This window comes from Pipistrellus hanaki (genome assembly GCF_964339955.1).
Source record: "Pipistrellus hanaki genome assembly, chromosome: 8".
Taxonomy (NCBI): domain Eukaryota; kingdom Metazoa; phylum Chordata; class Mammalia; order Chiroptera; family Vespertilionidae; genus Pipistrellus; species Pipistrellus hanaki.
This window is the reverse complement of record NC_140510.1, coordinates 66,446,745-66,461,352: the sequence shown is the minus strand read 5'-3', so window position 1 is coordinate 66,461,352 and position 14,608 is coordinate 66,446,745. Positions and strand designations below refer to the sequence as shown.

Here is a 14,608-nt window from a genome sequence, read left to right as displayed (position 1 = left end):
GAATAAGCAAATAAATTCAGTGATGAGAGCTATATAGAAACTTTAAAGTAGGATAAAAGAGAGAGGTTGGTGGTTATTTTAGATCACATGTGTCAAACACAAGGCCCGCGGGCCAAATCCAGCCCGCCAGGCCTTGCAATGTGGCCCGCACCGCGCTGTCATCACTGCACTCCGCTGTCAGTTTATGACATTGTCAGTTTATGACTGTTCAGTAAACCATTCGGCCCGCGATTTAGGCTGGATTTTAGATTTTGGCCCCTTCTCTGATTGAGTTCGACACCCCTATTTTAGAGAGTGTGGTAAGGGAAAATAAGATTGATTTTTTTTAAAATATATTTTTATTGATTTCAAGGAGGAAGAGAAAGGAGGAGAGAGAGAAAAAAACATCAGAGGGAGAATAATTGATTGGCTGCCTCCTGCATGCCCCCTGCTGGAAATAAAGCCCACTACCTGGGCATGTACCCTCACTGGGAATCAACCTGGCCCATAGGTTGATGCTCAACCACTGAGCCACACCAGCAGGGCTGATTTTATCTTGAGCAGACACAGAGCATGCATGGCTAATTTTAATTATATGTTTCATCATTTAAACATGTAATCAACATTTTACATTCTTTTCATTCAATTTTTTTTCAAAATCTAGTACATGTTTTATACTTAAAGCATATCTCAATTCAGAAATTTTCATTGGAAATAATTGATTTGTGTTTTGATTTTATAAAATTTATAATTGATAACTAGATTAATATATTTAAGTTGTTTAAACACACTTAAGGGTTTTCTGATAATTGAATTAGTAAATGTTACTAAATTTAAATTTAAATTAATGAAGATTAAATAAAATAAGAAATTTAGTTCCTCAATATCAGTAACCATAGTTCAAGTGTTCTATAGGCCCATGTAGCCAATGGCTGCTGTATTGGACAGTGAAAAGTTGAGTGGCTATAAAATAAATTAATTGGAGAGCTGGACAGAGGCCAGAGACAGAGAGCTTAAAATTATGGGAAAATGTTTGAATTTCATTCAGTTGAGATAGAAAGCATATGAATGATATATTCTGATTTGTGCTTTAAAGAGAACTCTTTAATAGGGGAGAGAATGAAAGCATGGAGATCTGTTAGTAGATCATTAGGTAGTTAGGAAAGGGATAAAATAGGTGTAATCTAGGATACCCATGTTGTAGGAGTGAGAAGTTGTTGGTTTCAGGGTGTATTCTGATGGTAGAGTTAACAATACTTGCTACTGAATTAATTTCATGGTAGTCACAAAGAGGAGTCCAAGGTGACTCCTAGATTTTGGTCTGAGCAATTGTATGAATGGTAGTGCTACTGATGATATGGGAATGATCAGGTAGAAGGAATTTTGAAGGGGCATGATTTGGAAAAATTAAGTTTGATTTGACTATTAGCCTTTCAAGTGAATTGCTGAATTTGGAACTTGGGTGGGAAAAGTTGGAGCTGGAGACATGAATTTGGTGGGTACCATATAGATGGTATTTAAAGTCATCTGGATGAGATCATCCAGGCACTGAAGGTACATAGGAAAAAAACAAATTTGAAAGGTGAGTCCCATGGCACTCTAGAATTTAGATATTGTGAAGATGAGGTGAAGCTAGCGAAGGATATTAAGATGGATGGATGATGATGTAGGAGGAAAACTAGAAGTATGTGACATCTTAAAACCACATTTAGCTATCTGTTTTGGGAAGAAAAAGGTGATGCACTCAGGTAGAGTATTGAAAGAGAGCTTAATAAAGGGATTTTTTTAATGACAGTGTGATCACAACATAGAGAATGCCTAAGGAAATAGTTGAGGTACACAAGGGGTGAAAATAGGGTTAAGACAGTTGGGTCTGAGGGACGAGAAGGGAAAGAGAGAGAGAGAGAGAGAGAGAGAGAGAGAGAGAGAGAGAGAGAGAGAGAGAGAGAGAGAAAACAAACTACCGAAGAGTTGAATAGTCATCTAACCAAAATTGTGACACTGGATTGAATGATTCCAGTCCATAGCAGCACTGCAGGTAGTAATAAGACATTGATAATCCAACTTCTAATTTCTCTCATTTTTCAATCTTCTGCCATTGGCCAGATTAATCCAGAAGCCAATCAGGAGGAGCCCTGTGAGGTGAGCAGTGGTAAACAAAAAAGAATGACTGGGGTCCTGTGTATTTTAATAAGATGAGTATATCTAAAGCAACTGGCATTGCAGGGGACATAAATATATCAAGGGAGCCAAAACTGGTTTGGCTCAGTGAATAGAGCATTGTCGGCCTGCGTATTGAAAGGTTCCAGGTTCGATTCCAGTCAAGGCATGTACCTTGGTTTATGGCACATCCCCAGTAGGGGGTGTGCAAGAGGCAGCTGATTGATGTTTCTAGCTCATCAATGTTTCTACCTCTCTAACCCTCTCTCTTCCTCTCTGTTAAAAAAAAATCAATAAAATATATTTAAAAATATATCAAGGGAAACTAATTTTGAATGCCTATTATATGCTCATATTTTCCTCTCACTGCCATTAAGTTGGATACCTCAAAAGCACTTTAAATTTATTCTGTTCAAAAGTCTATGATCACCTTCCTTTATCCCCAAACATCTTCTCCCTCCTGTATTTGCTCTCTGCTTCAGTGACCCCACTAACAAAGTCATTAGGCCAGAAATCTAAGAGTCAGCCCCAGCTACAACATTCCTTTCAATTTGTCTTCCTGTTTGACTTGCAAACTTATCTTCTGTTTTCCTCATCTCCTACTAACACTGTCTTGGGTCAAGCTCTCAACATTTCTCACCTGGAAATAGACTTCTGCATCTGATTTATTCCACCTCAAATTTTTCAACGATGCTTTCAGGAGAGTTATGATCGAAAATACAGATCTGCTCTGCTTACCCCTTTCTATTCTCTCTCCCATGAGACTTCCCATGGTGCACACAGCCTCCATGACAGGACACCTGCCTAACCTCTTCATGCCTCCTAGCTCTTCCTGTTTCCTAAGCCACCTCCTCCTACTTAATTTTGAGCAATAACAAATCATGCCTGAGTCCTCCAGCACACCCCATTTCTGCAAGCTTGTGTAATTTGCTTGGACTGTCTTTCATCTAAACTTCTTTCCACACCCATTTTTTTCCCCTTCCAAGCTTTGCTGGTTTACCTTCTAAAGGAAATCTGCCTCAAGATAAAAGCAACATTACTCTTATGTGCTCTCTCTGTTCTTAGGGCAAACTTTGATATTTTTTCCCTTATATATGACATGGTTATTATTACTGACTTATATGTCTGTCATCACTTTCTAGGAAGTTATTGCTTGAGTGGTGTAGCTATAGATTCTTCATCTTTGCATTTTTGCAACTGGCAACTTGCTAAAATTTGAGCTGTGAAATTATTTCAAGATACTGAGCAAACTAGTTCTAGATGAAGACTGAAGTAAGAATAAAGTGGGGACTAAGAGGAAAAAGAATGCCAGGTAATCTGATATTGGTATGAAGTGTTCCAAGCTCAGCAGAAGGTTAAAGTCTGGGTAGAAATAACAACAAACAGAAGCTAATGTATTCAGGAAACCTCCTATGTGGAGGATGGTCTTTAAAGTATCTTATCATACTTCGTGTAACTTCCCTCCTATTGTGTAATGTCATAGTTTGTGTTCTTTACTTGAGCCAGAAAAGCCTGCCAGCTGTCTTCTCCATGTGGTTGATTGTGTACTTAAGTTCTTCTAAACACCATTTTCCAAAGGCTGTACTAAACACTTGAGTTATGTCGCTTCATTTAATCGTCCTAATGTCCAAGCCATTACCTGCAGAGGCAGCAAACGTCTCTGGTTGGATCCATGGACTCTAGCCAGGTTGCCAGACCCTGGAGCAGGTTATTTAGCCTTGTTGGATCTCAGGATTTGCATCTTTAAAATGGGCTTATTAGTAGCACTTACATGATTCTTATGTGCATCAATAAGTTAACATTTATAATGTGCCTAAGACTGCCTTGAACATACTAAAAGCTATGCAACTGATTGTTAAATAAATTTTATAATTTCTCTTTAATTTCTTCATCTTCCTTTCATACCTTCTTTTTACCAAACCAAGTCTTTTTTCAAAGCTTCTCTCATGAGTGATCTTTCCCCAAATCACTCATAATCGGGTTGATAATAATTTACTATTTTTGGAGACTTCTGGGAAGGTCTAATGAAATTACTTCTACACACATAAATACATATAAATTAAAAGCTATAAAAGGTTGTAGCCATGTTAAGTGAACAATAGTGACTGCAGTAATAGCAAATGAGAAGTAGCTTCTATACTGGCCCAGTCTCCTACCCACTCTAGTAACCTCCATCGGAGGGCCATGTCCACCACCACTGTTTGATTCATCTGGACTAGGGTGTCCCTAGAGCCATATATGACATTTCCTCCTTTACCAAATATGAAGAAATATAGACAATGGATGTCTGGAACCCATTTAAGGTCTGGAATTCTTCAATCATCTCCTTGTCATGATTAAACACATTCAAGTATTACATGACACACAAACTAGTAAGACCACATGTTAAATCACAGCTTTTGTCTGAATACATATTAACTCCCGGGAATATGTTAATTCCTACATTGCTTCCTTTTCTCCCTTCTGTCCCACCCATTCCTACCCATCCCTCCCCTTTGCTCAACTAGCATCTCAGGACTCTAAATGATTCCACATTTTATATCCGAGGAGTTCTCCTTTACCTTTTGCTAATCATATTTCTTCCACAAAGAAATTATGAAAACAGTTGGGTCATTTTTAAACTTACCCATTTCATGCCTAATGCTTATTTTTAAATGTACTTCTACTTATGATTTTAACAGTTGGTTGATGGTTCCATAATCTGACTAATCTGAAATTTGAAAACTGTTATTTTGACATTCTTAAAAATTCTACTTTGAAAACAGGAGATGGGATTTAAGTGTATTTGTCAAGTTATATTTTCCTTTGACTCCAAAGATCACTCTGAGACTTATTTGCAGCACTATGCAATTTGTGCTGAATCTTTTCATTTAAATGATATTGCAGTAGAAAGAGAAAGGTCAGAGACCAGAAGGAGAACAACAGGCAAATATCACTTGAGATAATGTTCAGACAGATCTTCTTGGAGTTAACAGGTTTTAATTCTGAATCTATTCAACAATGAGTTGTGTTTTTTTTTTTAAGTCTGTCACCCATTTTGATGATTATGATATACTTACAAATAAATCACAGTTGAATTCATAGACCCAAATTATTTATTGTAAAGAAATGAACATGTCAATATGCTTTCTATGCCTTTCCAATAGAGTTCAGATCAATTTATCTTTGTGAAGATATTGCCTAGTGGAATTTAAAAAAAATATATTATGACATATTATTGGAGCCAACTAGCTGGAACACAAGGTTCCTGAGACTCAACATTCATTATTTATCCATTTATACTAATAAACCTTTATATCCCACATGTCCCCTGCTAAGATTTGAATAGAACTTCAGAAGCACAACCTGTTTTAAATTTATGACACAGCAGCAATTGCTTATGACAAAGAAGAATGCCATAGAAGTGCATCCATTTCCCTCCCGCAAGAAGACAAATTATAAGATCTTTTTAAAAGAGAGGGCATTCCTCTTCCTTAGAAGAAAAATTAGTCTTAAGAAAAAGAAACTCAAAGATCATAAACCATAAAAAAGAAAGAAAAATTGTTTGGGGGCTGCAAGATGAGATTGAGTCGTAATATAGAAGTTGCTGGTCTTTTCCTACCGAAAGGTAGAACCAATTGATTTATGAGTTACAACTCAAAGCTCCCCTCCTTCTTCTCCTTCTTCTCCCCTCCCTTAGCTACTTGGGAAGGGAATGTAGATACTAGATGGCCTGTCTCTTTAGATTTGCCACACTGTGTCTTAATTATCAGTGCTGGAAGATCAGGCAGTGGTATTTTCTAACTTCAAAGCCTTCAACAGCTCGAACAGCATGAGGAGGATTAGATGTGCCAGGATGCAGAGTGACAACAATATGGCATCTTCATATTTTAGGACTGTCAGCTCATTTTTTATTTGTGGCACATCAAAGTGAAAATGAGGACACGAGGAGGGTTTTGCTCTTTGTTATTCTCTTCTTAAGTGACAGCAATACCTTCCAATTCAGTGCCCAGGCCCGAATACTTAAACTATTCTTTTGATTTTTAATATGTCTCCTAGTTACAGAACTTGGAAAAAGCAGCTAGTGACAATGAATTGGAAGAGGAAAGCATTATGCTTACGTAGAAACATGATTAGGGGTTCCAAGATGTTTGGAGTGATGTACTTGCTATAACTATTGCTAGAAACTAGTGAGTAATAGCAAAGTAACAGTGATGATAATGATAATAGGAATAGTAGTGACAGCAGCAGCAGCTAATATTTATTGAGTGTTTACAAGTTTCCAGGCATTGTGTTACCAATCACTTTTATACACCATGGACCTGAGGCTCAAAGAGGTGGAACAACTTGCCTGCTAGTATACAGCATGGCCTGGAATTATGATTCTAACCCAGGCCACTCAGAGCACATTCTCGTGACTATAAATAGTTCAGTGAAGACTCCTCTTAAATAGAAATTAGGTTATGAATGTAGCACATGGAGAAATTGTAAAATTTCTTTAACAATCACTCCCAAGTGCTATTAAATTGATCATGAAATAGAGCATACTTTTACATTTCTGAGTGTGTCCATACAACTTCCTAATAATATTTATGCAGATATTTAAAAACTAAAAGAACACAATAGCAAGGTGCAATTTTAGATTAATTTTTAAGGTACCAAAAAAAAAAAAAGACAAACATACTTAGGTACATTTGCATATATAATACTGATATGTAACATGAGTTCAGTATAATATGAAAATGATGACAATGGGTTTGAAAGGAGGCTACCTTATAAAGAGGCTATCATCCCTGTATTTGAGTGGATTTATACCCTCTTTTACCAAGGGGACACACTTTCTCCACTAGTCCAATGAACAGTGTAACCTGGGGCTCAGAAGTAAGGGCTTTGGGAGATAAAAATACTGTAGTCTGCTTGGTTTTACCTCCTAAGTGCCTTGGTTTACTCTCACAACAACTATTTGTGCTTAGAAATATTTTAGATCTGTTTAGAGTAAATAGACATTTAAAAATGGTTAAATAGCTTGTCTAAAGTCACACAGGCACTAAGTTGCAGGGATTTGCTAAGACATCCTCGGAAAATCTTGTTCCTTGTTGTCCTTTCCTCAGGTGCCAATCATGCCTTCATTTGTGAAAGAGATGTGCTTGGCAAATTGCTACCAGGAGAGTGACTGCCACCAGGATTGGTCTCTGATTCTCCAGGGATTCCCCATAGGTGTCAGGAAGGGGAGGGTGTAATGGCAGGACATGATCAGCAAAACATTTCTATCTTGTCCTCTGTCATGATAAATTATGCATGCTGGCTGCATCGAATATTTCCATTTGAGAAGAGAGGACACCTACCACTGAGCATCCAAACTGAGAAGGGAATAGTTGTTCTTGGATGTCATCACTGCCAATCACCCCTGGAATAAAAGAGGGAGTTTGTTTCCACGAACCCCCAGGGAAGTGGAGAACAGGCTGGTCCACAGACTTGACAGATTTCTCTTTCTGCTCCTCCTAATTGAGGGCAAGGGAAAGCTTCCCTGACTAGGCTTTTGAAAGGAAAAGAAAGAAACCTCACAAGCAGAGGGCTGAGAAAACTTAGTAGATAATATCTGATTATTTCTTTCTTAACACACTCTTGGAAAATTAAAGACTTTGTAGAAAAATCCTTGTGACTGATGGCTGCCCCTTGGAGTTTTGAATACTTCACTCACAACCTGATGAGAAGAACCACTTAATTATTTCCAACCAAAAGGAGGATGTTACCCACAAAGTGTGTGTTGTCTGGCTCCTGATCCATTGATCTTTAATTGTACGGTCTGTCTCCCCCAAAGTCTTAGAGCTGTCTCCAGGGGAGGCACACCCTTGTGGAGGGGGCTCATTAGGAAAGGATTCATAGTAACCAAGATTGGTTTGTGTACGGAAAACTCTCAGAACCTATGCATTAGAATCACATTTCTCTGAGGGCATGGATGGGTATTAGTGTTTGTAACAAACACACACACACACAACTTATATTTTAAATCGAATTATTATTAGTCCTTTTCATTAAGATAGGTTTCCCAGGGTTAAATAAATCATATCATCCTCAGTTTAGGACACATTATCATTGGTTTAAATAAGACTCTTTTTCAGTTTGCTTATTTATTCTTTATCTCCATTCCCTTTTCTATTTTCCTCATCATGGCCACTCATTCTAACGTGTGATCATTAAGTATGCATTGTATTTTGGTTGAACATATTTTTTGTTTTTACAAGAGGCCTTGGAGATCTCATTTAGTATTTTACTTATTTTCTACTTTATACTATGCTGGTTGGTTTCATCCATGTTACTTCTGTTTTCTCATCCACCATGGTGTCCATGCACCACATTTCACCTATCCATTGCCTCCAGTTTCCACCACCATTAACAGCTGTCATAACTGTGTCCATACCTGTTCATTGACATGCTTGATAATTTCTTGGAAATGGCCACTTGGGAGCAAAGTTTCTGAGTCAGAGTGTAAATCTCTACTTACTTTAACCAAGTACAATCAGGTTGCCACCTAGAATAGCTACACAAGTCTATACTCCCACGACAATATAATTTATCTTAGTTTAAATGTACAGTTCTCTCTGATTATTTATGATATTGAGGGTTTTTTATATATTTTTTTGTTAATTCCTAGTTGAGGATTTTTTTTCTATTGATCTTTAGAGACAGTAGAATGGAGGGATGCAGAGAAAGAGAGAAACTGACCTTAAAGAGGTGCATCTATTGGTTGCCTCCCACACACGCCCTGACCTGACCAGGCCTGGGGATCTAATCTCAAACTCAGGTACATGCTCTTGACCAGGAATCAAGCCCAGTACCCACCAGTGTGCAGGCTGATGCTCTACCCACTGAGCACCACAGCCAGGGAAATATTGAGGATGCTTTTGTGCCCTTTTTGGATATTCTCTGCTATATTTGGACATTTATATTCACCCATTTTTCTATCTTGATTCCTATTTTTTGCTTTTTGTTTGTTTATATTTGTAAAAGTTCTTGTTTATTTTGAAAAATCATATCTGTATCATCTCAATCTGCCATCTATCTTTTGAATTTGCTCGTGAGATTCTCTCTTGCATCCACAGAACAGCAAGAAAAGCTAAATGCATGTTCTCCCTGTTCCCTTGCAACCAAGTGCACAAGGGGACCCAATTCTAGACAATGAAATAGTATAACAAACACATTTGTTTTCATGGTAAAGGGGGTGAAGGTCATTGCTGGATCTTGCTTGCCTTATTGTTCCTTGAACCTTGTGCTGAATTGTCTATTGTTAACTCAATTCCATTTTCTTCCTTCCATACCTTTCTTGTACTGTAGGCTCTGGCAGCCTGGGAGTTGCCTTTTTCAGAATTCCTGCCACAAGGGTTTCAGTTTAGGGTCAGTAGTCACATGAAATTTGGAAAGTAGATGAGAAACAAAAGCCATTTTATTTGTTGTTTGACAACAGTGAACAGATACACGAACTTTAGCAAAGAAGAAGAATTTTACAATGGTTTCAGATCAGGTTTTGTTTTGTTTCGTTTTGTTTTTTACAATTGCCTGCACTGAGGCTGAGCAGTGCATCATGGTCAGTGTTTTCTGTGGTTCTGAGAGCTTCCTAACCCCAAAGCTAGCTGCAAACCCAGAATCAGCAAGGACCTATGCAGACCTCTCTTCCCCCAGACACCCTCCCAACAATTCCATAAACATTAAATTCCCTGAAGTAAAATCTCTTCTCTGTTTAAAACCACCCATGAAGGTTTGTTTTCCTGAACAGCCTTTTCTGATACAAACAAAAAATATGATGCCAGACCCTGCAAACACCATTCAGTCAACAACCCTGAAGCAATATTCCAACAAGATGATGATGCTGAGATGAAAACATAACAGGTTCTTGATGACATTATTGAACCATTATGGTAGTTCTAGACTATATTACATTTTCATTGCTTTTTATCTGAAGGAAAATAAAATATATTTGTGTCAGTCATAGTAGTTTAGCTTTCTCTTATGTTTAGCCAAAACATCCCTAGTGCTTACACTCAATTTCTCATCTATAAAATGGATCTAGAGTGCAAGTTAGAATGTACTTGGCATGTAGTGGCCACTGAAATGTTCACAATTAATATTGAATTAGTTTCCTAGTCTTCAAGTTAAATGTAATCTATATTCCTTCCTCTAAAATAAAATTCTCAGGGAGGAGAATTCATATAAATAGAATATGCTTTTCTACATTCAAGACTGGCTATTTAGTTAAGTTAGTGAATGCCAAGTGATATAATATTTGGATGACTCCTCTCTCTTGAATTGACAAATAGAATTAGTAAGCATTACCTAGAAGTCCATCTGGGAAGTACGCACCATAACCTAGGAAGATGGAAAAGACTGGGCTTGAGAGAGCCCTCTGCAATGTAAAGAAAACAAATGTTAATGTTATGGGTATAAATTTCTTTCCTAATGGAATGTTCTATAAATATTTCTCATTTTATAATAACTTTAAAAAAATGGTGTAGCCATTTATAAATGCTCTCCTGGAGGCACAGAGAAAAAAGAGAAAATGATGATTATATCTTATCAACACAGGGTAACCAGGCAATTATTATATTCCTCAGTGTTTTATGAATCCAACACTCTAATCAACATTTCTTTTGGGGGACTGTCTATTTTCTTTCAGTGGTTTTACATATTTAATGTCTTTAATATGAAAAGGTATTTGGCTTTTTCTAGCTTTTCTCATTGTGTTCATAAAACAAGATCATCAGTATCAGCAGAACAAACAAAAGATAAATATTATGATAAAACATAAGTGAGATATGAAAGAACATTTTCAAAGGTACAATACTAATGAAAAACATAAAATTATTGTGTGTTTTTTCCAGAGTGATTTCTATGCTCACACAGAATCTTTCCAAGTTGGTTTCGCTCTCATGATACTTTAACATACAAAGATGTATTAATATTTTGTCTCTGGACTCTTTAAGTTACTTCGGTTTTCAAATCAAGCTTTACCTTGTTTAAGGTATATGAAAATAAGATTGTTTTGTTCAGCATCAGTGCTAAGATGTCATAATTAACTCTGCATTGCTGTTGTAATCTGCAATTTCTTCACAATTGTTGGCTTTTAACATATGACTTAAATATCTTCTAATAGCAATATAAAATGCATTGGTAAGTGGCTCTCTTTTTTATTCTTACCATCATGAACAACATTCTGGTCTCGGTGGACTGACACCATATTGACAAACCGCTGCAAAATTGCTCATCCACTGAACCTGGGAGATAAAGCAGCTGAGTGACAGGTGGGACTTTAATCAGTTCGTAGGTAAAAATCAAGATTGGATTTTGATGAGGGGATTTCTTGGTCCCTGGTGGATTCAATCTCCCTTTCAATATACTGAAAAGCCATTTTTTTGGCCATGTTTGATTTTCATTATTCCCCATCCCTGTCAATGTTTTCTGCAAGGGGATGTCTCTTCGTTGGTTTTCCCTAGCTCTACACCTAACTGAATGGTCAGAGGGGAAATTAAGAGTTAAAAATGTGTGTGTGTGTGTGTGTGTGTGTGTGTGTGTGTGTGTGTGTGAATTAAATGCCTAGGCCCCTGTGAAATTTTATTTTGAAAAATCAAATAAAAACTGTTAGTTTTGCCAGTGGTTCTTTGCAAAAAGAAAGAGAAAAAAGGAAAAGAAATGGTTGTACCCAGACAGTTCCAATCAATTCAGATATACCTCCTCTTCAGTGCAGTGATTGCCTGATCACCAGGAGAGATGATCATTTGAACATTCAATTTAACTTTCTTATATTGCTGAAATTTCTGCAGCAATAACATTTCCTTTGTTTTCTAAATAAGTTCTCCAAGTCACTGGGGGAGAATTTCCTGAATAATACAACAAATTCTTTCTCTGTTTCTTTAAGGGGTTCTGATGGGCTAAGGTTTTTGTTGTTGTTGTTTGTTTGTTTGTTTGTTTGTTTTTTGTAGAAAACAAATCCATACAAAATCATGATGCCCCACTCTTTCTCCTCTTCATGTTTATTCAGAAGGAACCTGAAAGGAATTCAATGTGTTGCTGTGTGTAATGGGGCAAAAATTCATATGTTCAAGTTCTAATCCCTCAATATGTCAGATTGTGGCTGTATTTGGAGATAGAGCCTTTAAAGAGATAATTGCGGTAAAATATGGACCTATATAGCTGGACCATCATCCAATACAGCTGGTGTGTTTTTAAGAATAGGTTAGGACACAAACACAGAGGGAAGACCATGTAAAGACATAGGAAGAATATGGTCATCTATAAGCCAAGACGGAAGGCCTCAGGAGAAAGCAGCCCTGATAAATTTTTTGTCTTGGACTATGGAGAAAATAATTTATGTTATTTAAGCCACAGTGACTGTGGTACTTCATTATGGCAGCCCCAGAAAACCAACATACCCTGGGCAGCTATGGGTTCAGAGCTTCATGGGTGATGGAAACACTACAGTGATGGGCAAGTCATAGAAGATACATATTATGCTGCCTCTACAGATGTGAGGGCATGAGGCTGTGCACCTCAGGGCATTCAAAGAAGTGGGAGAAATTGAAGAGCATCTTGACATTGTTGACACAGATCCAGAAGTTTATGCTGCCAAGAATTTATCCACCTTTATTCATGAGGTTAATTTACTTTTAAAAAGAAAACTAATAATCAGTTTTTAATTAGCTAATACTAGAATGCTTATGAGAAAAACAGCCATCCATTGCCCAACCCCAGTCTTCTCCTCTGCCCCATAGCAATCACTTTCAGCTCTTCTACCTGGGTTCTCTTACTATTAACTTCATATTTTAAATAACATGTTTATATTCTTATTTTATTCATTCAATAAATATTTAATGAGGTGTAGTTCTAGTTAGAGGTACCCAGCAGAGAACAAGATATTAAAATTTCACTGCCCCAATAGAACTGATATCTTGTTGGGGGAAGAATCAATGAACAAAATATATATTAAATTGTAGAAGATGTGATAATACTGAGGTGAAAAAGCAGGTCAGAGGGATAGGATGCACTGAAATGAGGGATGAAATTTTCAATACAAAAATGATCAAAATAAGAATGTATTGCTTGAATTTTAAAATACACACACAAAAATTGGTGGTAGGCAAGGGAGTGACCCATAAAGATAACTGTGGGTGGAAATTGCAAGTCTAGAAAACACAAAATGTAAAGTCCCTTAGGTAGGTGAGCTATGACATGCTATAGAAACAAGCATAGAGAGGAAACAGAGTGCCATGTGGCTGGAGAGGACAGGGTTGTGCATGAGGACAAATGGTGTAGAGCTGTGTGTGAACACAGGTGCTTGAGCCTGCTCAACTATGCCAACTGTTGGAGCACAGGTCTCCTACCAAGAACTGGACCTTCGTGGACACTGAGTATTAGGTGAAGAAGACATAAGATGCCTTAGGCACATACAGGAGAGACCTTATTATAGACCGAGTAGCCATTGCTACTACAGGAGCCATCAGACAAAATAGTTCTTCAAAGTAGCCCCACCGAAGCAGCTGCACAAAGCAGCCCAGCCCAATTGGCTGGTCAGTGGCAACTTATATACATGCTCAAACAAAAGAGGCCTTGTGCCATTTTGCGATGCTTGTGCTACATTAACATAAACAGATTACATCCTTGTCTTAATGCATGCATATGGGAAATTGGCCTTGATCTTCCAGTGAACTCTGATTAGAGTTCCCACAGGCCTTGTGCCCATCAAGGCATCAGTTCTCACACTGAGAGATGGGAGCCTTTGGAGGTTAATGAACAATGAAATAACAAGATATGAGGTCAGGCTTAGATTTCTGAGAAGCCACTGGCTGCTGGAATGAGAACAAATGGAAATGGGCTGGGCTGGTAGAAAATGGTAAGATGCTACTGTAGAAATATAGCCTCCAGGGTATGAAATGGTGAAACTTGGGGCATATTTTGAAGGTAGAGTTGGTAAGATTAGCTGACATAGTGTGCTTTAGAGAGAGGGGAGTCAGAGATGGCATTTGTGCTTTAGATAACTGGAACAATGGGATTTCCACTAACAAAATGGGGTGAGATTTTAGAAAAAGCAAATTTAAGAGAGAAGAGCCAAAGTTCAGTTCACACATGTTGGTTGCCTTGGATAGACATTGTTATTGGATAGTCATCATGACATAATTATCAACAGCTTCGTTTCACTCCAAAGGTACCCCTGTTTGGTGATACATGGTCACATTGGAGTTGGACATCTGAGAGGGAATCTCAAGGAGGCAGGAGAGTGTGGGATTTAGGGGCAGTCTGTGCTGTGTAAAGACCTTCAGATCCTTCAACATCTATCACGTGCCCATCAAAATAGGCTTAGAATACGTACATATTTAAACATCTCTCTTTTATCTTCCATTAGAGATTTCACTTGCAGGGTACCCCATTTTTTTAATGTACTAAACAAATACAATGAACATGTTTAGTTCTCAGGTTCTATTCTAGGTAGGTTATAAATGTT

The 14,608-nt window shown here is 37.6% G+C and overlaps 1 protein-coding gene across 1 annotated transcript in view; it reads left to right on the top strand.

The window, feature by feature from the left end:
- LOC311627104 (uncharacterized protein) overlaps window positions 1-14,608 on the top strand; it is a gene marked incomplete at its 3' end in the record, with an annotated part of 735,059 nt that overhangs the window by 255,394 nt on the left and 465,057 nt on the right. The gene's annotated exons all lie outside the window — the stretch shown is intronic.